The sequence below is a fragment of the Oryctolagus cuniculus genome, chromosome 6, assembly GCF_051225735.1.
Source record: "Oryctolagus cuniculus isolate XC-2025 breed Fujian yellow rabbit chromosome 6, ASM5122573v1, whole genome shotgun sequence".
Classification (NCBI taxonomy): domain Eukaryota; kingdom Metazoa; phylum Chordata; class Mammalia; order Lagomorpha; family Leporidae; genus Oryctolagus; species Oryctolagus cuniculus.
In genome coordinates this window covers 98773693-98798953 of record NC_142872.1, presented here as the reverse complement: position 1 = coordinate 98798953, position 25261 = coordinate 98773693, and the positions used below count along the sequence as shown (strand labels likewise).

Below are 25261 nucleotides of genomic sequence, written 5' to 3'. Positions count from 1 at the left end.
CTTCTACAACTGCACTATTGAAATGATGTCCTTTCTAGAGAAAGAAGAAACTAAACAAATAGATACCACAAATTCTACATTTCACAAGAAGGCACATTTCTTCTTATCATCTCTGCTAGTACTATTCCTTTTTCTCTCCAGGCCACTCTCCAACCTTCCCCCTCTTTCTCTAGACCCTGGAAGGCTTCCTGGAATCGACTACTGTAGAGGACTCCCTTGCAGTGGGCTTCTTGCTGGCATTGACAAATGGGCCAACCTGGCAAGATACTTGCCATGGGGGCTGTAGAGTCACTGTGATCTGGCTGTGTCCCTCATGCAAGGTCCAAGCTCCTGTCCCCATCTGTGCCTGGGTTCTGGTTTCCTCAATTCTACAGGCCTTAGGGTGGGAAGGGAGCCCTACTATCATTACCTCTTGGGGTTCTCCTCATCCTACTGCACTTTTATAAGAGTGTCTTATACGATTCCCACATTACTCTAGGTTGACTGTGCCATGTGTTCTATTTCCTGTTGGTGGAGACCCTGACTGATAATCTATTTGAAAGCAAAAGAATGTATTTCCCAAACCACATTTTGATGATTTGGAAAACAATCGGGAAAGGAAAAAAAAGAAAACCTAAACAGGAAAAACATTAAACCTTATTCATAGTCAAAATTTCTTATTTAGAAGCTATGCCATTTTTCATTCCCAAGCTCTGGACATCCTCTTAGGTGATGTGTGATGATGGTGGGACTTCTGTATGTCTAGAGACTAATGTGCCTCTGTAGAGTGTGTTTGCAGGAGTCTGGGGAAGGTTTTCTGATACTCTCCAGCTCATATCCCTGACATAGCAAGTCTCCCCTTGGTCTTTCTGCAGCCTGTGGAATAGGGATAAAAAACAAAACCCAAGCAACCAAACTCAACAAAAAAGCTGTGTTTGAAGATCAATGGTCAGCTGAGCTAAAGGAGAACAGGGAAAGAGACAATTAGGAGGCTCCTTCAGAATATTAAGGCACCCACTAATCATTTTTCAGTCTTCCTAGGCTCCCAGCAAGAATTTAAATTGCAACATGAGGAACCTAAATTAAAGATTTAAAAGAGAGCCACATTCTGTCTGTGAAGGTTATTATCATCTTTTAAAACATTGAAATAAGCTAGAAAGGAAAGCTGTGAAATTACTTTCTCTGGATGTTTTTGCAATTCTGGGTCTAACCTCTCTGGCATGGTTTAGTTCTGACTTGCTCTGAAGGTAGAATTTGAGATTAAATAACTTTTCAAGGTGACTTTTTAGCCATAAAACACTAATCAGAAAGCACCAATATTTACAAGGTAATGTGCAGAACAGGGCACAAAGTTAGTGTTCAACAAAGAAGCTGTGCAGCTGATCATGGGAAGCAGGTGACACAACAGGAGAGCAGTCAGCAGAGAACCAGATGGGCAATGAACAGCAGAGACCCACAATAAATAAGGATTCACCAAGAGAGGTTGGGTTGTGGGTAACACAACAGCAAAGAGGGTCAACTTCCTGAAAAAAAAAAAAATTGAGCAGTACATGATTGTGAGGCAATGAGATCCAATTGTTACTTTAACAAATTTATGGCAAAAGTACCCATCATACTCTTTCAAAGGAGGCTTCACATTATACAATCTATAAGAATATTTTTAATTACATATGGGATAATGAAAAGATAGGTCATGTTTATTTCCCTAACTCATGGAGTGTTCAGCACAGCAATAAGTACAGATGGAAAAATATAATTTAGGGGATGGTTAAAAAAAGTATTAATCTCTGTGCCTGTATGTAAGAGGGAAAACATGGCTTCATGATCATAACTGATAATTCATCTCTCTGGAGAAATTAAACAGTAATCCTAATGCGTGAAGAATTCAGTCACCTTAAAGGAATGACATTTTATTCAACATGGGTCATTACAGACTACACATATTTGTTTTTTACTTAAAAACAAAACAAAACCTGTTTGAAACCAACACGTTGAGCTAAAACCTGAGATGCTCTTCAGTCAAGAAATCCATAACCTAGTATCTGTATTTAGCTATCAGTTGGCGCTACAAATTCTTTTCATTGTAGAAACACGTGACTTAGATTGTGAGAAAAGAGAGAAGGACTGGAGTCTTCAAAGGAGCTTTAAGCTCATTTCTACAGATTTCCACCACCCTGGGGAGACTGGATTTGTGCCCAATTGCTCTTCTCTGCTCAGGTGCCTGTGAGGTCTTGTCAATCCTCTTAGGGACACTAGGAAGCACAAATATCATGTACACCTTTTCCCTGAGAAGAATTTTTCAGTCTGATCCTGTTCCTTTACATTCCCAGGAGGCTTAATGTGTGCCTATTAGTCCCATATTCTCCTCAACCCCATGCCCTCCCTGTTCAGTCCAGCTGTCCCCAGCTTCCTTCCTTCTCCCTGGCCCAGGAGAGTCCTCCTCTGGGACCTGACATCCTTCCCTCTCTAACCAGGTCTTCTCCTCACAATTGCTCTGGGAAGGGCCTCTGCCCTAGTCCTCTATTCAAGCTCCCAGGGTACATCCCAATCAGAAACTGAGTCTCTGTCTTGTCTTTCTGAATCTGAGTCTGCCTGAATAACCTGCCATGTGTAGTAGTCTTTAAAGAAGGAATTTCTCCCTTTGTACTCCATGTTCTACCATTGAAGGTACTTGAGACACCATTACATGCTATTAGATACCTGAGTAATAATTATCTCATGCCTAAGCTCCATCCGTATGCCAAACAAACCAACTCTGGTGACTCATAAGATCCTTCCTCTCCACTTGTCTAGGCTTGACACCATCCAAGGACATTCATGTTCTCTGGATGCTCAGGTCTACATGGCTTAATTGCCTTTCTCCAACTTGAAACTCCATTTTAGTGGATCCTTAACTCCCATCACTGCACCCTAACTCCCATCACACCTGATGTTATCACTGGTAAGAGGAATGTGCCTTTAAGTCCATCTATACAGGCAGTAGAACAGCCTACCTGTAAGATTTACTTCTTCACAGGCTGAGTGTCTCAGAGGTTCTTCATCTTTCCCTCCCTTTTCTTCACTACAGAAACCTAGCTTAAATGCCTTCCAACAGCATATTTCACTGTCTTTACATTCTATCAGAACAATTGGTTTAGACTCAGTGTGGGAATTCCTTAATGGAGTTGGTAGAAGAGGAATGGTTCCTACATCCAGACTAGTGACAGGAAAAGCAGGTGGGACTAGCTTAGACAATCTCATGGAGTCTGTGTGCAACCAAAAGAGGATATCTAAAGAAACAGGCTCCAGGGATAATCATTCTTAAGCTAAATCACTTTACTATTAAATAACCTGAGCTTCAGCGTCCACAAATGATTAGGTAAAAAAAACATCATGAGAAAAGATGTCAAAGGGACTCCCTGTGTAGAAAAAAAGGGTTATTTTGAGTTAATTAAGATTTAAGCTTTTGGGGCCAGCATTGTGGCCCAGTGGACTAAGCCACTGCCTGCAATGCCAGCATCCCATAAGAGCTCTGGTTGGTATCCTGGCTGCTCCACTTCTGATCAACCTTCTTACTAAGATGCTGGGAAAGCAGCAAAGGATGGCCTAAATACTTGGAACCCTGTCACCCATATGGGAGACATGGATGGAGTTCCAGACTCCAGGCTTTGTCCTGGTCTCGCCCCAGATGTTGCAGCCATTAGGGGAGTGAACCTGTAGATGGAAGATATTCTCTCTCTCTCTTTCTCTGTACCTCTGCCTTTTAAATAAATAAATATATAAGTAAATAAATAAATCTTTTTTTTTTAAAAAAGATTTAAGCCTCTTTGGCTTTACTCCCTCCCACATCTTTATATTTGGACCCTTCCATGGTTTGATTCCTTCCTGCCCCCTGCCCACCAACACAAAGTTCATGTTAAGGATGAAAAACTTAATCCCCAAATACATGTGGTGATGGTGTTTGGTTGTGGAGCCTTTGGAAGGTAATCAGGGTTAGATGAGGTCATGAGGGTGGGAAACCTATGATGGCATTCTTTACTGGCTTTATAAGAACAACAAAGAGACCCAAGCTAGCATACTTTCTCTGTCACTGTGGGATGCCTTCTGTCACGTCACGACACACAGCAAGGTCCTCACCAGATGCTAGCAACCTGATATACTTTCTAGCCTCCATAATTATTAGAATCAAATCCCTGTTCTTTATCAATTACACAGTCTCAGATATTCTGCTATGGAAACATAAGATAGACTAAGAGTCACTGCTAGACCCCTCATCTTTACAAAATTTACTAAGAAGAGTAACTCTTGATTTATCTTGAAGCCTATTCCATATTTCTGGGTATTGAGTTGAAGTGTCCTTCTGAAGGTTGATGTCTTTTCAGGGATACAGGGTTCATCTTCTCTGCTCCAAGTCCAGGATTACTTAATTATTTTATGGAGATACACACACCAGCTTTCTCTGATCCTGTCTCTGAGAATCGTAAAAGTTGTGTCAGGTCAGTAACTCATTTCATAATTTGCAGACCTCTAACAAAGTTTTTGGGGTAATCATGACATTTATTATCTGTGTGACCTGGGCAATTTATTTGCTTTTCTGAACTCTACTTTTCTGATCTATAGAATGGGGACAGTAACACAACACATTAAATGACAAAATATTACACCAAACACTTTATAATGAATAATGAGTCAAATGTTTGCAGTCATCACTTCCACTCCACTTTGGTAGGGCCCAACAACCTTTAGATAGAAGGTTATTTGCTCAATAAATGTCATTGACTAAATGACTGATAAAGTAATTTGAACCTGAACTCTCTCAATTAATTCTCGTGGCAAAGGTCTGTTTTTCATGGTCACTGACATTATCCAAGAGTGGATTTTGCAGCTGTAAGGTTTACATGGGGATGATTGCCCTCTGGCAGCTAGACAATGAGACTTCAGATGCAGACAAAGTCCTTGGTCATGTTCTATGTTCTGATGTACTAGGTTTAAATTTCTATGCATAGAACAAAAGACAATGTGCTTTGGGGAGCGATACTCTTCAATAAAGATCTCATTTTCTCCCCGATTATACACCATTGAAATGTGTTGTTTTAAGGGCATTCAGTGATGCCACACCTCTTGGCCTCACAGCCATTCTTATAAATCATATTTCATTCAGTGTATATATTTTTTTAATAATTCCTCATAGTGGACACTGGGGTACCTCCCAGTTTCTTCAGAAGGGAGCCAGTTTGCCCAAGATCAAGGGGAAGCCTTTACCAAAGGACTGGTGGATCCAGAGACATAAAGCCCAGACCACTTACCTCAAATGTTGACTAAAGTGAAAGGCCACCCTTATCCTACAGCAACCTGTGGGACCAGCTGGGTCCAACTGCTTCCTCTGGCCAATCCATCTCTGTGTGTTCCTCCATACTCCTCCACAGTGGTTGGCCTCAGGAAACCTGCTTAATAAGTTACTGCCTTTCAATCTCCATCTCTGAGAGTTTCTCAGGAGCTAGATCCCGACACCATTGCCTGATGACAGCAGATATTGTTTATAACATTCTGTGTATGCTGATGGCTAAGCTCAACTCCCTATAGCACCATGACTGGTTTTGGATTATGCTCAAAATGGTGCAGCTGGGGGAAAAAAAAGGTCTTTAAGAATGAGACACACCTAAAAGTTTCCTTGATAGAAGTGGTCCCACAATGCTCCTAGTCAGTCTGAAGTCAGGTCCAAGTCAAAGGAACAAGCACAGCCCCCTGTGCACAGAAGGCCAGGGGAATATGGCTCTGGAGTACAGGTCCCCAGAAGATCTATTTCCCAATATTCTCCCCCAAAACCTGGTGACCAGTCACTTCCTGAGTCTCTTCAAAGCTGTAACAACAGCTCTGCATCATCACTACATGCCAGGAGTGTGTTAACAAGGCCAAAATGTCTTCCATAAACAGAACACGATTTATTTAACAGTCCAAACTTGTGATTGTTCTAGCATATTCCTGGCAGAAGCTGGCTTTTGAATTAAGCGAACAGCCCATGGTGGTTCAATTTCCCCACCCCATTTCCTTCCTTTGAAGAGTGGTTGCCTGAGACAAGGAGAGTTTGATAAGGTCAGCCCTCCCCTCCTCTCCCAAGTGCCGGGAATCTGAAGTTTCTGAATGGCTACCAGTGAAGCAATTGACGGCATGTCCTAATTTCCAGCCTCTAGGGGAGAAAGCACAAAATGAAAATAAAACCAGACATCTCACTGAGACAGAACTGCAACCAGGCCACACACAGAGCATGTTCCTAACTTCAGGATCCTGAAAACAGGAACAGCTAAGGGACTGGACACTTTGTTTGGTGTTCTTTGAAGAGGCATATCTCTACCTGTCCAGAGACTTCTCCCTGTCTTGGTCTCAGTGGAAAGTTTCCTGGAAGATGACTCAGTAGAATGTGGGGAGAAACTGGGTTAGCTGGAAAAGAGAGTAGTGCTGAGTAAGGTCCTCCGCCCTCAAAAGGGACAAAACACAAAATCTGACCAGAGAAAGTTAATTTATGTTTGGGGCATGAATGCCCACTGGGGAGATCATGCTCTGACACAGATATGACTGAGTAAGTGTTTGATCTCATTATTGACTTCACAAAGGTGAACCTGAAAGTCTCCCTAATGCTTTGTGTTTTTCTAGGTATTTCCCACTGAAATTAGGATAGTCACTATAGAAAACTCAGAAAATACTAAGAAAATACTTAGAAATACTGAATAATTTCAAAGAAAAAATTAAAATTAGCTGTGATTTATCTTTAGGAAAGAATTATCGCTAATATTTTGGATAATATGTAGCTTGTTCCTATGTACAACATTATATTTTCTATTCTATATGGAGAAGTAATTTTTGTAAGTTTTCTTCATTTAATAAATTACGTTATATCCTTATCACTTTATTTTATTTATTTACTTGAGAAGCTGAGAGACAGAGAGAGGGAGAGACAGACAGGCAAGGAGAGAGAGCTCCTCATCCACTAGCTGATTAGGTGATTTATACAGAATACTGATTCCTGTTTAACACAGCAAATCCACAGATCAGAATGGGGTTGTTTCTTCTGCTTTCCTGCCCTCTGGTTTGTGCTGCTGCCCTCTCTGGCTGCTGTTCCTTCCACTGTATCTTTCCATCCAAATCGTATTGGAGTTTCAATGCTGAAGTCAGACTCTTTCTCTAGGTTAGGGATCCTTAATGTAAGGCCTGTTCTCATGTATGCATGTGTGTACACACCCCTCTCCTCTGCATATATACACTATTCACACATTTCTCATCACATACATGTATACACTACATATATACACATCTCACACATACACATACCTCTCCCCACAAACCCTACATACATATACACACTAGACACATGCTGTACACATACATTCCACACCACAGCCCCCCACTAACCTGCATATACACACTACACATGTCTTATATACTCCACACACATCACTCTACACTTACAAACCATATAAACTCCACACCAAACACACACCACACATGCATATATATAAATTACATAGTGTATCCCATATACTCCATACAACACAACACAGCACATACATATACACATCATATACATACATACACTCCCACACACCCCACACATACACATATAGAAACACATACACCTTTAGTGGCTTCATGAAGTATTTGAGATTACATACATATGCATAATAGGAAATCTTTATCTGAAAAGAGGTCTATCACTTTCATCAGGTTCTCGAAGAGAGACTCAGGTTTTTTTAATTCCTCAAAGTGAAACCATCTCTTCTCTCTGAATTATCCTATCATTTTGCACAACTCTCATGCCATTTAGCACATTTGTCCTATTTCTTCCTATTTAATCTCCCTGCTAGATTATAAACCAATTCAGGGCATGATCCATGTTTGATTCATCTTTGGATTCTTGTGCCAGCACTTAGCACAGAGAAAGCTCCTAATAAATATTTACCGAAGAAAGGAAAGGATAAAGGAAGGAAACAAGGAGGGAAACTTAAAATGAGCAGCTCATTTTCACATCTCCGGACAAGGTCACACCAAGCTTCCTCCATCAGATGACTCTGCAAAGTGCCATATCTCAATCACTTTAGAAAAACTATGTTCTCAGTGTGGCCTACGACTACCATGGTTTGGGACCACTATTCCCCTCAATCTATAGCCTCTCTCTGTCACTAACATGATGGTTTCCTTGTACATCTAGCATTTAATTTGGAAGAGGTTGTGGTAAACACAAAACAGACACAGAAAATGTCAAGTAATTAGGATGAAACTGCTGAAATGATTTGATTGTATCGAACAGTGACTCCAATTTTATCAATGACTTTTCAGGGGTTGTGAATATACTGATGTGTCAAAAATAAATTCTAGGAAATACATTGGATGAGTTGAATTAGGCAAGAATAAAGAATTATAATTATACCAGAAAGAACAGAGTGTCTGGAAATGTTTGATTCGCCGATGGTTCTGCTTTTGTGCCTTGAAGGAACCTCTTGCTATGACCTAAGATCTTTGATGAATTAAAGGAGATGCCCAATAAATAATAAGAAGGCTCCCATTTTAAGAAATTCTCATTTTTGTTAAGAGTATTTGATTAGTATTTTAAAACCTGTCATCTTTGGTAACATTTATTGTAATCTCATAATTGTGTGAACAGAGAGAAATGTGTCACTTTCTAAGTAAATTCTATACTTATTTGAATACCTGGTTCCTACTTTTTGAAACAGATATTTTATTGCTAAAACTGGAGGAGGAAATTATTCAGGCAAACTATTTTTGACACAGTGAAGCTTCTAGTAGAATCAGCATCATCCTACTTCACTGCCTGCCCCCCCAGGCAAAGTTTTAATAGGACCTGTACCTGAACACTTGGCTCTCTCCCTCGCTTTGTCTCTCTCTTGATCTCTCTCTCGCTTTTTTTTTTTTAAAGATTTATTTATTTGAAAGTCAGAGTTACACAGAGAGAGAAGAGGCAGAGAGAAGGAAGGAGAGAGGGAGGGGGGGAGGGAGGAAGGGAGGGAGAGAGAGAGTTTTCCATCTGCTGCTTCACACCCCAATTGGCCGCCAATGGCCTGTGCTGCACCGATCTGAAGCTAGGAGCCAGGAGCCAGGAGCTTCCTCCAGGTCTCCCACATGGGTGCAGGGGCCCAAAGACTTTGGCCATCTTCTACTGCTTTTCCAGACCATAGCAGAGAGCTGGATCGGAAGTGGAGCTGTTGGGTCTCCAACGGGCGCTCATATGAGATGCCAGCGCTTCAGGTCAGGGCATTAACCCACTGTGCCACAGTGCCAACCCCTCTCACTTTCTCTTGATCTCTCTTATGCTCTCCTTCTCCCTCTTTTCCTTCTTCACCCTTTTCCTCCAGTCTGTCAAGTTTCCCCCCAATAAACCCTTTCCCATACTCCAGTGTTTGGTGTGTTTTGTGGTGGCCTTAAAAATTCAACAATTAGTTTAATGATTTTAATGAAATTTCTATTGGACAATTTCACTCTTCTGTATCACCTCTAAAGGATAAATATTTTTTACTCAAAAACATAATAACTGAAACTATTTTTAAGGCCTTATCGTGTAATAATATACATTTTTTCTCATCTAAAAAAAGAATCAGCATGATTAAATACTCTTACATTAAAATGTGAAATTTTAATTTCCCAATTTCTTCTCAAAATTGGGGTAAATAGATTGATATTAACTGTAACTAACAAAAATACTTGAATATTGGGCACTTACTTCACTTCAAGCTCTGTTATTTCCTTGGCACTGATTGTATCATTTATTACTTAAAAATTCCCTCTAGGGGCCGCCACTGTGGCATAGTGGATAAAGCCGCCACCTGCAGTGCCAGCATCCCATATGGGTGCTGGTTCCAGTCCTGGTTGCTCGACTTCTGATCCAGCTCTCTGCTATGGCATGTGAAAGCAGTGGAAGATGGCCCTAGTCCTTGGGCTCTTGTACCCACATGGGAGACCCAGAGAAAGCTCCTGGCTTCTGACCTTGGATCGGCTCAGCTCCGGCTGTTGCAGCCAACTGGGGAGTGAACCAGCGGATGGAAGACCTCTCTCTCTCTCTCTGCTTCTCCTCCCTGTGTGTAATTCTGACTTTCAAATAAATAAAATAAATCTTTAAAAAAATCCCTCTAAACTGCATATATTATTAACCCATTTTATGGATGAGAAAATATGGGATTATAAATATGATTTTAGCTTTATAAAATGTCATCAAGCTTCAACTTATTACAGTTCAGTTAGTGACTTAATTTTAACAAAATGTATATGTCTTTGTTTACAGGGAAACAATATCAATTTAAGAGCCTGAAACACAGAGCTCAATGAGTTGAACAAATAAAATAATTTAACCTTTTTGAAAAAATCTTTTTAATAAGAAAAAGATGACCTCACAGATTCTACAAAACCTCATTTTAATTGAAAAAAGAGTCACTATTACTATTTATTGCTTGATCCACATTGGTGATATGAGGAACACATTGTACTCAGTATTATTTTTTCAAAATACATTTACCAATGGCTCATATTGATGAATTAATATCTAATTTCTTCAAGTTATTATATCTGGCAAGATATATGAGAACACTTTTTAAAAAATGTCTGTCTACATAGAAGTCTCCATCTTTTAGAACATTTTGATCAAGTTTTGCTGTACACATTTTTAAAAAGTTGTTGCTATTTAAAAACTGTTGCTACATGATGGATTTATTTTCGGCCTTTTGGGATGATTGCTTAAGGCAGGTTTCACTTTAAAATACAGGGATACATAAATGGAATGAATCCACACTATCTAAATCCTGGTATTTCTGACTACTGAGGAGACAAAAGGTGACAGATATGTTTGTGAGTGAGCAGATGTGACTCGGCACACATGCAAACTCGCCCATTTGACTCTCAAAACCAGTCTTCTTCCTGCCACCTTATGCAAAGGACTTTGTATGCCTGCAAGAGGATATTTTAAGAAATGATCTTTGCAGAACAAACAAACAAAAATTAAACTAGGTTAAAGTAATTGCACATCCCTTAATAGTTCATAATTTAGTTATGGTATCATTAATTATTGCTCTTCCTCTCATGAGGACAGCAGATGACATGAAAATGCATAAATTAATATTAATTTTCTACTTTCTTTCCCAATATAGATATATCATTTGATCCTCAGGATAAACATTTTATATTGGGTTTGGAACAGTGGTCCATTTGCATGAACATTTTCCTATTATTCAAAGAAGGGAAAGACAGAATGTTGATCTGTAAACCACAGTATTGTGATGGTAGAAATTAGGGAAATCTGCTGATATTTAGGTAAGCAGAATTGGTACATTCTGGAACATCCTCAGTCTCTGCCTCCTGTGGTGCTCTGTTTTTCTTTTCCTCTCTGGGGACATTTGGTCCAAACCAAAACACTGTCACTATCGGGAGAGCTGGCTTCCACAGATAAGGTTAAACTAGCTGAATTTTCACTCATTCTGAGAATATTTTTGGAATATTATGAACTGCCTATATATTTCTGTGTCTAGGACCAATCCGAGGCCAAATAAGTGACATTTTGGATGGTGAGTTGTTTCTTTTTTTAGAACATAGAGCCTGCCCTCTCCCTGGCTGTAGAGTGGACATGCAGGTTGACAGACAGTAGGATTTATGCTCCCTGTGTGACATGGTCTCTCAACAAGTCCAGAACACCTTGTACAAGGGCACAGGAAGGACAAAGCTTCACATAAGCAGGTATACTCTCAGACGTCACTAAAAGTGTCACAGCAGTGCTTTTGTGAAAAGACAACTAGGCAACAAAGGCATGATCTCTTTGCGCAGAGAACAAAGGTGAACCAGGGTCAGAAAAGTGCTGTGGGAAGCCCAATCCACAAAGTGCACCCGGCTTTCCAGTGTACACATGCATCCTTTACCAGGTTTGGCTGCACCTGAAAACCAGCCAGCCACTCCTGGGAAGAGGAAACACGGACCCTAACTTGTTCAAATTAGACAAGGCAGCTAATAATGGTGACTAAAAAAGAGTTGTCAGATGTTAATGATATCATATTATGATGTTCACAATATTCCAGATTTCTCACTATCAAAAACAAGTTACACAGTTTTACCATTAGCAAATATGCCTTAAGACAAATCAGATTCCACAACACTCATTTAACCAGCAGCATTACTATTTGACTTAAGATATTTCAAATTAGGTGTTGTTCTTAGTTCACACTTTTTTTTTTTAATCTTTTTTTTTTTTTTTTTTTTTTTGACAGGCAGAGCGGACAGTGAGAGAGAAAGAGACAAAGAGAAAGGTCTTCCTTTGCCGTTGGTTCACCCTCCAATGGCCTCCGTGGCCAGTGTGCTGCGGCTGGCGCATCGCACTGATCCGAAGCCAGGAGCCAGGTGCTTCTCCTGGTCTCCCATGCGGATGCTGGGCCCAAGCACCTGGGCCATCCTCCACTGCACTCCCAGGCCATAGCAGAGAGCTGGCCTGGAAGAGGGGCAACCAGGACAGAATCCAGAGCCCCGACCGGGACTAGAACCTGGTGTGCCGGCGCCACAAGGTGGAGGATTAGCCTATTGAGCTGTGGTGCAGGCCAGTTCACACTTTTGAAAGCAAAGACCCCCCAGGTGGGAAAGACATTAATGTGTTTTAAAAATCTAGTGGATATTAAGATATTTAGTACCAAGTAGAAAACAAACCTAATAATGTGGAATTTCAGAAACAGAACAGGAATTATTTTATATAAGTTTTATAATTTGCAAGAGTGAGATAGTGAAATGGAATGATGTTATTATAGGGAGCACTTGTGGGGGTACAAGCCTAGAATTGAAGTTCTAAATGCATTTTTATCCCAAAATATAATGTTTGGATGTTGGCATAAAGTTAGAAGACGTAATAGACCCTTGGAGGCAAAGAACTTTCACAAAGAATAACAAACTATATTCTTAGGTGGGGAATAGGGGAAACCTGTCCATGCTTTCGATCAACCAAGTTGTTCTAGAATGGGGCCGTGTTTCCTACATTATCCTGGTAAAGGATACACTTCCTATCTCACCTCTAATCCTTCACAGATACTTTTGTAAAAATATACCAAAGTTTGATGAACAGAAAATTAATTTTTAAAAAGCCAAATACATAAAAATATAAGCTCTTTTTTCCAGATATTATAGATGTTATTAGATTCAAGTGCATAAGGAAAACATCCAGGTGAAAGTCCTCGACTGCAGCTGGTAAAGGCTTGCTGGTAGTTCAATTCATAAGGACACATTAGCAGTCTATGAAAATCCTATAATTAATTTTCTGTCAGATTTCTCAAATGACTAATGTTTACTGTACAAAGAAGACTATTGTGTCAAGAAATACCAAAGAATAAGTGAATCCAATTCTTAAATCATTATATAAATACCTGACTTCAAACTCAAACCCAAGGACCATTATCAAGAAACATTACACAGAATAAACTGCTTAAATCAGTATTTGACTAATGTGAGAAAGATGATTTCAAAATGGTTAGAAGAGTGGATCTAAAATATTCTTACTACAAAGTAGTGATAAATGTTTGAGATGACAGATATGCTAATTACCCTGACTTTATCATTACATAATACATACAGGCATCGAAACATCACACTGTGCCATATATATATATATATATAATCATTATGTGTTCCCAATTTTTATAATTAGATATGGTCATAACCGCTGTATATAAATGCTTACTCTCCATTTCTGTGTTTATCTCATCACGGACCATGGAAATAAAAAGTCAGGTATCTCCAATCACCTCAAGTGAAAATACTGAAATCACAGACAGAAAGATGTGTGAACACAAATAAAATAGAATGGAGCATGTAAATATTAATGAGAGGATAACATTATGACAGTGAAGCTGCCATTGAGGATTCCTGATGGTCAACCCTGAAAAGTCAAGAAGCTCTCCGTGACAATCACCGAACTTGAGAATTCCAAGAATATCAAATGATTAGTGAGCTGCTCTACCTGTCGCTGCAATGTATAATTAATCTGCGACACCTGCAGAGATTGAATATTATCCCAGCAAACAGATTAGCTCCTTATGCATGAATAAAAACTACCGGTTACGTTCACTAAAATAATTATAAGGTTTACAACTTCTGAGATTTCAGGATCTGAACCCGATTAATAATTGGAGGGAGTTTTCCTTTGTGCACTGAAATGGCATTAGTCCAAGCATGCAAGACTTCTTTTTACAGCAACATTAGCATTGGCTGTTATGAGAGGATTTAAGTCAACTAGCAATTTGGTCCAAAATAGTAATACACATTCTCATAGTTAAAAGGGCTTCATTTTTATTCTGCGAGAATAAGAAAGCATGGTGATGTCGGCTGCTAGAACTGGAATCAGAGAATTATAGGAAATGACAGGCACTGGGGAAGACAAAGCCTATTTTTTAAAATGCCAAGTTATATAAACACTTAATTCAAAAGGGAAACAGATTAAATGCCTCTTAGCCTGGGGGAGTGGAACCAGCCCATCATATGAAAATGGGCACCAAGTCAACTTGACACTCAGCTCCTTCTATGCAGCAAGTTCAGGGTCTGCCACGGATATTTCAAACACAGCAGACATCTGGCCACCCTCCAGACTTCTTCTCCACATTTAGTTGTCATTCTTTTCAGGAAAATTGAAACTTGAGGCTTCTACAAATATGAAAGCCAACCACTCTATTCTGATTTTAAAATGTGAGGTAATTGATGAGAGTATTCTTTTCTATCTGCTATGATAAAATAAACTTTTAAAAAGAAAGTTCTGTATGATATGGCCTTGACTACACAAGTTCAGAGTTGGTGAACTCAAGGGGCTTCCATAGCCTCGATAGCTTATGGCAAGAGCCTCGGGTGATTACTGACATCATAAATAAGAGTGTCAATTGTTAAATCAACAACAGGAGTCACTGTGCACATGCTCCCCATGTAGGCTCTCTGTCCTTAATGTGTTTTACTATGAGAGTCAGTGATAACACTACTAGTCGAGCAGTACTCTATATCTTGTGTGGTTGTGTGGGCGCAGTCTGTTGAAATCTTTGCTTAGTATATACTAAGTTGATCTTCTGTATATAAAGATAATTGAAAATGAAACTTGATGAAGAGTGGGATGGGAGAGGGAGTGGGAAATGGGATGGCTGCGGGTGGGAAGGAGGTTGGGGGGGGAGCCACAACAATGCAAAAGGTACACTTTGTAAATTCACATTTATTACAAAAAAAAAAAAAGTTCTGTAGTGGGCATTTGGCCTAGTGGTCAAGGCACCATTAAGAAGCCTTGTCCCATCTAATTTCAGATTTTGATAGGATAATTAACCTTTTGCTGCAAAAATATTATACAACCAGACTGTATCATTGTGTCATCAAATTTATAGCGATTTTTTAAGATAAAATTTATAAAAGAGCTTCTGATTCCCAGCTCTGGCTCTTGACTCTAGCTTCCTGTTGATATGCATGCTGGCAGGCAGTGGTGATAAGTTAAGCAGATGGGTTCTTGCCACCCATGTGGGAGATCTGGATTGAGTTTCTGGCCTCCAGATTCTGCCCCAAGTCCATCATCAACCATTATGGGCATTTGAGAAGTGAACCAGCATATGGGTACACTCTACAACTCTCTTGCTTTTTAAATAAGTAAAAAATTTAAAACAATCTGCATGCTGAATTAATGAAATAATCATAATGCCCTTTTTGTTTTTTTCAAAGATTTAATTATTTATTTGAAAGATGGAGAAATAGAGAGGGAGAGGCAGAGGCAGAGAGAGAGGTCTTCCATCTGCTGGTTCACACCCCAAATGGCTGCAATGGCAAGGGCATTGCTGGACTGAAGCCAAGAACCAGGAGCTTCATCTGGGTCTCCCACAGGGTGCAGGGGCCCAAACACTTGAGCCATCTTCTGTTGCTTTCCCAGGTATATTAGCAGCAAGCTGGAATAGAAGTGGACCAACTGGGACTTGAACCAGCGCCATTATGTGTTGCTGGCATCGCAGGTGGCAGCTTTACCTGCTATGCCACAGCACCAATTCCATAATGCCCATTCATAATTTTTATATTAAGAATTGCTATATGACACAATGATATAATGATCATATTTTGTGTGTGTGTGTATGTGTGTGTGTGTGGTAGATTGTTAGTGATCCTATAAAACTGATATTAGGCCCTTCCAGAAATGATGGCCCTAGCCAAGTAAGACTTGGTTACTGTCCTCAAAAAGGTTCAAGTCTAATGGAAGTGACAAAAGTAGAATTACAGAAAGTTCCCAGTGCTATGAGAGAGGCAGTCATGTGCAGGGGACTCTTATAAAAAGCAGAAATACTTCTTGGGAAATGAGAGCACTTATTTTTGGCTCTATTTCCCTAAAGGAGGGATCTTCAACTGGTCGCCAGACACTGAGATGATAGTTGACTTAGCAAATGACAGCTGGTAATGACAGCAATTTACTTCTGGGGAGACAAGGAAATAATAATTATTGAATCAGATGATTGCTCTTACTGGGTAGCATGCAACAAGTCCTAATTCATAAAATCAAGATGCTCCACTCATGTCCATTCTTACATAGCAAATGACTCATGGGAGCAAGTGACTTGAAATGAAATTCTTCCTAGTTTTCAAAGCTCAATGAATGTAGAAAATGTGGCAGGTTGGCTTCAGAAAAAAGAAAATGCCTCCATCACAGCATCCTGCTATGACTCTATTGCTTTAAACTTTTTAAGAAACTGGACTTTTTTTCATGTCTAGATCAAGTTTTAATGCAGACTTTTTAATAGAATGAGTAATTTCAGGAAAAATAATAGTTTTATTTCAGCATCATAAAAAAGTTGAGTCCCACTAGAGTTACCAAATATAAAATAAAGACAGATTTTATAGGTAGTAAGACAAAACATAAGCCAGTCTCATAAATCAGAAGACTTTTTGAAAAATTCCAAAGTTCATCATAGCCATAAAAGGGAAACAAGCCCAATGCCCATCAACTGGTGAATGGATAAACAAAATGTGGAATATTCATATAATGGAATTTATTTGGTAATAAAAAGGAATGAAATTCTGATACATGCTACAACATGGATAATCTCAAAAACTTCAGGCCAAGTGAAAGAACCTTAACACAAAAGATCACATAGAGTATGATTCCATTTATGGAAATGTCCAGAAAAGGCAAATCTCTAGAGACAGAAAGCAGATTAGAGGCTCCCTGGAGCTGGGGGTGGGAATAGACAGACTGCAAATGGGTACAGGCTTTCTTTTTGGGGTGACAGAACTATGCTAAAATTTGGACAAGGTAAAGATTGCATAGTTAAACAAGCTAAAAACCACTGACATGCACATTTGAACTGGGTGAATGTTATGTGAATTTTTATTTAAAATTCCATTTTAATCATAAAAAAACTATGTTAACGTTCAATAATCAGTTCACGCTGATTACAGTCCTTATCAAAATGTATCATACTTACTACTTGTACATCTACTGGTGAGTTTTAGGACAGGGAATGTGTCTAAATCATGTTTTCCTTGGACTACCAAGCACAGTGTTTGTCACTTACCAATAGCATAACACACATGAGCAACTACATAAATGAATAAACTCTTACAATACCATCTATCTCTCTTGTTCTTTATTTGTATCTACCTTCATCTACATGTTTATCTTTCCTCATAATGTTAATTACAAACATAATGTACCACAAATTTAAAAATGTATTACATTAAATTTTTACCTTTTTTAAAAACTATGGTAACAGCCGGCGCTGTGGCTCAATAGGCTAATCCTCCACCTGCAGCTCCAGCACACCGGATTCTAGTCCCGGTTGGGGTGCCAGATTCTATCCCAGTCACTCCTCTTCCTGTCCAGCTCTCTGCTATGGTCCGGGAGTGCAATGGAGGATAGCCCAAATTCTTGGGCCCTGCACCCGCATGGGAGACCAGGAGAAGCACCTGGCTCCTGGCTTCAGATCAGCATGGCGTGCTGGCTGCAGAGCGCCAGCCGCAGCAGCCATTGAGGGGGTGAACCAACGGAAAAGGAAGACAATTCTCTCTGTCTCTCTCACTGTCCATTTGCCTGTCAAACAACAAAAACAACAAAAAAAGAAACTATGGTAACTATACTCTAAAGCAGCTAACTTGTTCATATATTCAAGATTTATTCAAATATTTTAGGACTAGGCACTGAAATCAAGATAAATAAGGTCTTGGTCTCTGTGCTCCAAGAAGCTGACAGGATCCTGGGAACAGATAAATAATAAAGAATTAAAGTAAAATATGGTGAATATTATCAGGAAGGTAGATGTAGGGTACTGGAGGGAGAGATGATTTTTCAAATAAGCTATGGTTTGGACATGATTTGAGTACCCCCTGAGAGTCTATGAGACCAGAGGTTTGTCCCACAAGGTGGTGGTATTGGAAGGTGCTGTGAAATCTTTAAGAAACAAGACCCCAGGCCAGTGTTGTGGTGTGGTTGGTAAAGCCACTTCTTGCAATGCTAGCACCCCGTATGGGCAGTGGTTCGAATCCTGGCTGCTCCACTTCTGATCCAGCTTCGTTGTAATGTGCCTGGGAAAGCAGCAGAGAATAGCTAGCCCAAGTGCTTGGGCCCCTGTTATCCACGTGGGAGACCTAGAAGAAGCTGCTTGCTCCTGGCTTCAGCCTGGTCCAGCACTGGCCATTGTGGCCATTTGGGAGTAAACCAGTGGATGGCAGATTCATTCATTCATTCATTCATTCTCTCTGTCTGTCTCTCTCTCTCTCTGTAACTCTTTCAAATAAATAAATAAGCTTAAAAGAGAAAGAGAGAGAGCGAGAGAGCACCTACTCAGAGGTCCTTAGGTCACTGTTCTTCTGAGAGCATTGCTATAAAAGGAACCATCCTGGCTCTGATCCAGGTTCCTGTATTTAGATGTGATCACTTGTGCTTTCACCATCACATCCCACCATGATGTGACACAGCCAAGAGACAGGACCCTTAACAGAACTGAGCCTATGCAGATTCATGCCCTTGAATCTCCACAACTGTGATACAAATATCTTTTCTTCACAAGTAAGTGGTCTTGGGGTTTTTGCTTATAGATGAAAGGCTGGCTTATACACTAACACGGAAGGTCAGGCAGGAGTTGGCAAGGTGATGTTCGAGGAGGGCAGACATTTAGCAGAAAGGAGAACACAGGTGTGTAACACCTAGGGAAGGTGAGCAGGTTCTGAGGGCTCCCGTGAGGAGTGCACCTCAGAAATTACGGGAAACAGGCCTAGAATAGAGGGCAAAAGTCAAATCAGAAAGTTACGGAGCTCAGAACGGGTCTTGACCTCTTTAAATTCAAAGTCAATGAAGGCTTTCAAGTTGGTGAACGGCAGTTGGGTCTTTAGAAAGATCACTCTACATCAGTAAGCGGAAAGGCAGGACATGCCTTACCTAACAGAAGCAGCACACACAGCAGTGCTGTAGGCTAGCTCTCCAGTCCTTGCCTCTCAGGTTTCTGGACTTAGGTTTATCTCCAATTATCAGAGCTTCAGATGGCTGCTGCCCTTCCCCGGCTCTCTTCCACAGACTCTGGCCTGCCCTCTGAAGTCACAGTTTCATCAGTGCTCTGCACAGGAGTCCCTGGTCTTCCCCTGGCCTATGTAATCCCAACTCCCAACAACAGTGATGTACCAAGTACACACAGCAGGCCAGCTCAGGTGTCACATGCTATTTTAAAAGACATCCAAGTAAAAGCATTTGTATCAATGTCTCCCTTTCCGAGGCCCTTACATTTTCCTAGAATATGATATCACAGATCCTTCAGTATTTAAGGTGAAAATGAAATTGCTGAAAAAAAATTTTAGTTTGAGAGAATCAACGAAATTCTTTATCTGTAACAACAGAGTCTGTGACCTGGGGTTTAATGGCACAGTACTTAGAGATGGTTTATTTTTGTGTTTTTATTGCTGCAGTTTTATTGTTGGTGAGTTCCATTGTTAAAGTCCCTCTCCCACCGAGAAAATCACAGGCCTACCCCAAGGCAGAACACTTGCTGGAAATGACAGAGAATAAATTTTAGACAGCTCTCTCACCACCCACTGGGAGAGAAAGATGACAGGTCAAGCCAAATATGATATACACAGGAAATAAAGTTACATCTTAGCAAGAAAAATTTTCTGTTATTGTCATATATGCTGTCAAACGTTTCATTGGTTGTTGACAACAGGTTGAGAGCAAAAACACTAATTCTACTCCCCCAAATGCTCCCAACGTCATGAAATGCTTGTATTGATTAATCACATTTTAAAAACTGCTTTGTTTTCAGGAAGAAAAATACCAATATGTTGCCATCAGGGACCATCAACATCAAGGAGAGAAATGAATCATAGTCACTTATTTCCAAGGTTTCAGAAGAAATCATCAACTTCCTTTCAGCGAGAGAGGATGCTTTTTATTGTTCTCAGCATCATTCCCAAGTGACTTCACACACAACTTCTGAGGTAATAGATGCTATGAGATGAGCACTCATGTGAATTAGAATTCTCACATGAATTCTACAGTAATCTTACAGACATCTCACCCTCATTCTATGCCATCAAGCTTGGAAGCAGGCCATTCTCATGGAGAGTAAACTTGTTTTAAGAAGGTTATTTAGGACATACACTGAATTCTAAGTTTGCTCTGGGTAAACATGCAATGGGATTTATCTCTGAGTTGTGTCTCTCAGGGCTCAACTTTTTACCCAAATAACTTAGGATCTGCAATTCTGCCATAAGGGTTCATATAGTGGTCTTAGAAAATTATTTATCATTGAGTAACAAGAAAAACTTCTTAGAAGTCACTACAGAATATTCAACTGTGTACTGAGCTTGAGGTCACACTTGCTTTTAGGTCTCTTGCAAGATAATCTGTTGACTGCTTTTTTCAGTAACAACTTACTGCTCTGTAGTTTTGCATCTTGTTCCCTTTGAAGTTTCTTAGATAAGATATTTCCAAAGTTAATAATACAGATTTAACTTGGACAAGCCCAAGTAGCCCTGATAAAACTCATCTCAGGAATCTGTGGTCAAGTCTACAAACTAACTAGCTTATACTGCAGACACCATTGAAAGGATACAGTATTTTCCTGTGTGAAAGGTCAAGGACTCAACAAAGTAGTAAGTTGAGTAATTTGGTATTTGAAATGGGAAAAACACAGTCCTACTGGCAAAGTCTTAAAAAAAAAAAAAGATCTTGTGTCAGGAGAAAAATCCCTTCTCCTGTCATACTTCAGGCATCTTGAACTTCCTTCTATTCCCATGAACATATTCAAGTGCTGTGCTCTCTTTGACATGTGGAAAATCACACACTATTGGTCCTCTGCCTTGAGTCCTCTGCTGTTTATCTTCAAGATTCGTATTCAACATCCCTTCGTCTAGGCTATCTTCTTTGGCTCCTACATTTAGTAAGTTCTCTTTGCTACTTGTTATGGTTTCCTGAACTTCCAATGTCAGACTGCTAATCATTTCTCATTTTTGACACTATACATTTGTCTTTCCCTATAGTCTATGAACCAAGAGGACAAGAGCTACAGTGGCCCAATTCAACACAGTACTTCTAACTTCTAGGAAAAGATACTGTATATAGTAGGAATCAGTAATATTGTCAACGAACTCATTAAAACTGACTCAGTCTTTATGAACATATGCTTTGTGCATACTGTTCTCAGAACTTGGAAGAAAAACCAATTGAGATTGCTGAAAACATCGTAAGAATGTTAGCTATTTGATTATAAGGGTGATGTTTCTCCAACGCCAAGTCATTCTTTTTTAAGATAGTTACATATCAGTATGGCCTATCCCAGTTGGCTCTATGTCAGAAGCTGTTTTATGATTCATAAGAAGTGCATAGCATGTGTTAAGTCCAACATCAATACTTTGAAATAGCTAAGAAACTCTATCACACATCAGAGAAACATTTCTTGCTTTTCTTGACCTCAGTGAAATTATAATTTCTTTTTCATTGCTAGAAATCTCATAAACTTGTTTTGACTTAAATTATTTAAAGACAAAGGATTAATAGCACAAAGGAACAAAGATGACATTGTTTATTTATATGGTAGAAGCACAACAAAGGTGACACTTGAATTATGTGGAGTAGACCTCATAAAATAAATTTGAGTACATTTACATGAATATCTCAGCTGAGAGATACACATCTCAAAATGTGCTTTCTAATTCTCACACTCTGAATACAAGTCTGCCAGTCTAGTTCTTAACCCCCGAGTGATGGTTTGTTTCAACCGCTGGTCTCTGATCAAATATTCTCTTTAAATCTCACAAATTCAAGAGCTCCACATAGTACCAGCATGTACTGTACTGAGTCTTTTTTTTTTCAGATGAAAGGATTTATTTATCAGGATTTATTTGAATCTCTACATATTTATCAATTCTATTTACAGTTTGAGGGTAAGTAGGGGGCAGACAGGGGAGGATGACCTTCCTTCTTGTTCAGACTCTGCTTCTGACCTACCGTGACTCACAAACATTCTGACCCTCTTACTCCTTCCCAGGCAATTTTGCCTGGCCCATGAACTTTATTTATACTATATACTGTCAAATTTCCAGCACTTGGTCTTCAAATCCTTATGTACCATGGCTTCCTGGGCTCACACCATCTGGACATCCCAGGGCAAATGTCAAATCAGTGTGGTCCAAAGTGGAACATTTTATTTTGTATTTTTCTCAATTAGTGACCACACAGTTGGCTCAAACAAGAAACCTTAGAGCTACCAGATTCTTAATTCTCCTTCATGTGTCATGGTCAATCAGGCACCAAGCCTTTTAATATCGTCTGTATCTATAGCTTCTGACCCCTTCCAACTCCTCTGATACTGCTTTTAGGCCAGTCCTTGTCACTTCTCCTAAATGATGGCATCACTCCTGGTCTTTCCTTCTCATTTGTCACCAGCACAGTAATTTTTCTAAACATTTTTTAATGTTAGCATATATCGGTTTCTTCCTAGTCACAAAATCAAGTATAAACTCACAAGTATGTCAGCTAAAGATTTTATGATCTAGGCCCTGCCAACCATTCCAGCTCTATCTTCTGCTGCTTCCAAACATGTGGGTTTCTTCTTCCTCTCTCAGTCCTCCATCTCTGAGATTCCCAGTACCCTGTCCAGACCTCTGAAAACATGTCTGACATTGTACGATGAATGGGGTCCAACTTTGCCCACTCTCTAGCAGGCTTCAGTTCTTTATGCCTTTTGGTTGCAGAATTTTGGAGCTCCTTGGGCTCCACTGAACAGTCTGTCATCAAGTTGTCCTGCCTTCCCTGGCCAATCAGAAACTCTTCTCAGAATTTTAATTGGGTAGCACCACTACAAATAAGCAATGTGGAGCTGACCACTTCAGCAGCAATTCTTCAGTGCATGAATTTCCTGCCATCTAAACTCCAGAAGTTATTCTCATTTCTGGCATTACTAAAACAGTTATTGTCTCTAGCTTTTAATTTTTAAGTTGTTTGCAATATTCCCCCCCCACACACACCAAAACCTTAACTGAAAGAGCTCCTGGAAGAAGTAAATTTTATTGTTTTACTTTTTTTTCTGGTATAATGCCCAGAAATCAACGAACATTTATTGAATGAATAAAGGAATTTATTCCCACATACATAAATAATCAAAACCTCCAAGAGGGAACAGGAAAAAAAATGTCAGAAGCAACAGAAAGGACTTAGGTGCCAACACTGTTTAATAGTGACAGCATTTGTGTCTGAACGGTCCTACTGTTTAGTTTGTATCTCCTGCCATTGTAAAGGAAAGAATAAGGGAGGTTTTTCATCAGAATAAATGCTGTTCACAAAGATCTATTACCTTATTTTTTTTTAATTTTTTTTTTTTTTTTTTTGACAGGCAGAGTGGATAGTGAGAGAGAGAGAGACAGAGAGAAAGGTCTTCCTTTTTGCCGTTGGTTCACCCTCCAATGGCCACTGCGGCCGGCGCGCTGCGCCCTGTGCAACGCGCTGCTCCAAAGCCAGGAGCCAGGTGCTTCTCCTGGTCTCCCATGCGGATGCTGGGCCCAAGGACTTGGGCCGTCCTCCACTGCACTCCTGGGCCATAGCAGAGAGCTGGACTGGAAGAGGAGCGACTGGGAGAATCTGGTGCCTGACCGGGACTAGACCCTGGTGTGCCGGTGCCGCAGGCGGATGATTAGCCTATTGAGCCACGGCGCCGGCCAGATCTACCTTATTGTTAATCAGTACTAGACCAAGTAATTTTACTGATGCTTTCTTTATTCAATATATTATGGACACACATGAAACATGAAATGGTAATAACTTTCTCTAGTATTTGGAAGCAATCTCTTCTCAATGACAGTATTTTATCAAAATTGCCCAAGTGATAATCAGATAATCAGATAATGATGACCTAGACAACTGTGTTGAGAAAGACACTGAGACTGAGTGAGACAACACTATGAGACAGACTATAATCAATAAGGGGGTTTTCTGGTTTCTGATATGTACTAGAATTGAGCTTACAAAAATTCCTATATGAACATGATGATATTAATATTATAATTGGCAGCCCCCTCATAATACCAGTCAGTATTATTCTTAAATTCAAGAAGACGCAGTTTATATCTATATCTATATAATTTAGAAAAATATAAGATATTCTTTCCCCTGGACTACGAACACCTAATAAGTCATGCTGAGCCTTTCAAGACATTGCACAAGATATGGTAGGTGGGGCAGTCACACTCCATAGGACATTTATTATGGTATGAACCCAAAATCATATATTTGAAAGCTAAGCCCTAGTTACTCTCTAAAAGGAATTAAGTTTCACACAAAAAATCACATAATCAGATCCACTAAGACTAACATTTTACTTTATGGAAACTGAACATACTTACTTATATAGAAAATAGGGAAACTAAAACCTTCTTTGTTACAATCTGTGAAGTCAAATGTCTTGAGGACTTGAAAATATAGCCCTAGTCCTGAGATTCAGGTAGTTTTCAAAAGCACACTAACTGAAGATGAGCACATGCTAAATCATTATGCTTTCATGTTAGTATTCTCTTCAGTTAAAACAGGAAAATGAGTATCTCCCCCAACCATACTGATTTTATATATCTCTGCTGATGCTCTGGGGAAAGACACAGCCTCAACACAGTCCTTTATGCAGGCAGATATCTGCAATGTGGGAAAACTTCTGTTCTCAGTGACTCGTCAAGGTACAGTGAAAGCTGAAAATGGATGAGCAGCAGCAAGATAATGTGGGTGCCAGAGAGAAGCTTCAGGCGGACTTCACCTCCAGGGACTGCAATCAGGCTTCTCAGACCCACAGAAAAGTGCAGAATC

At 39.8% G+C, this 25261-nt stretch overlaps 1 protein-coding gene across 4 annotated transcripts in view; it reads right to left on the bottom strand.

Moving 5' to 3' along the window:
• Window positions 1–25261, bottom strand: part of KCNB2 (potassium voltage-gated channel subfamily B member 2) — a 485359-nt gene that overhangs the window by 298063 nt on the left and 162035 nt on the right.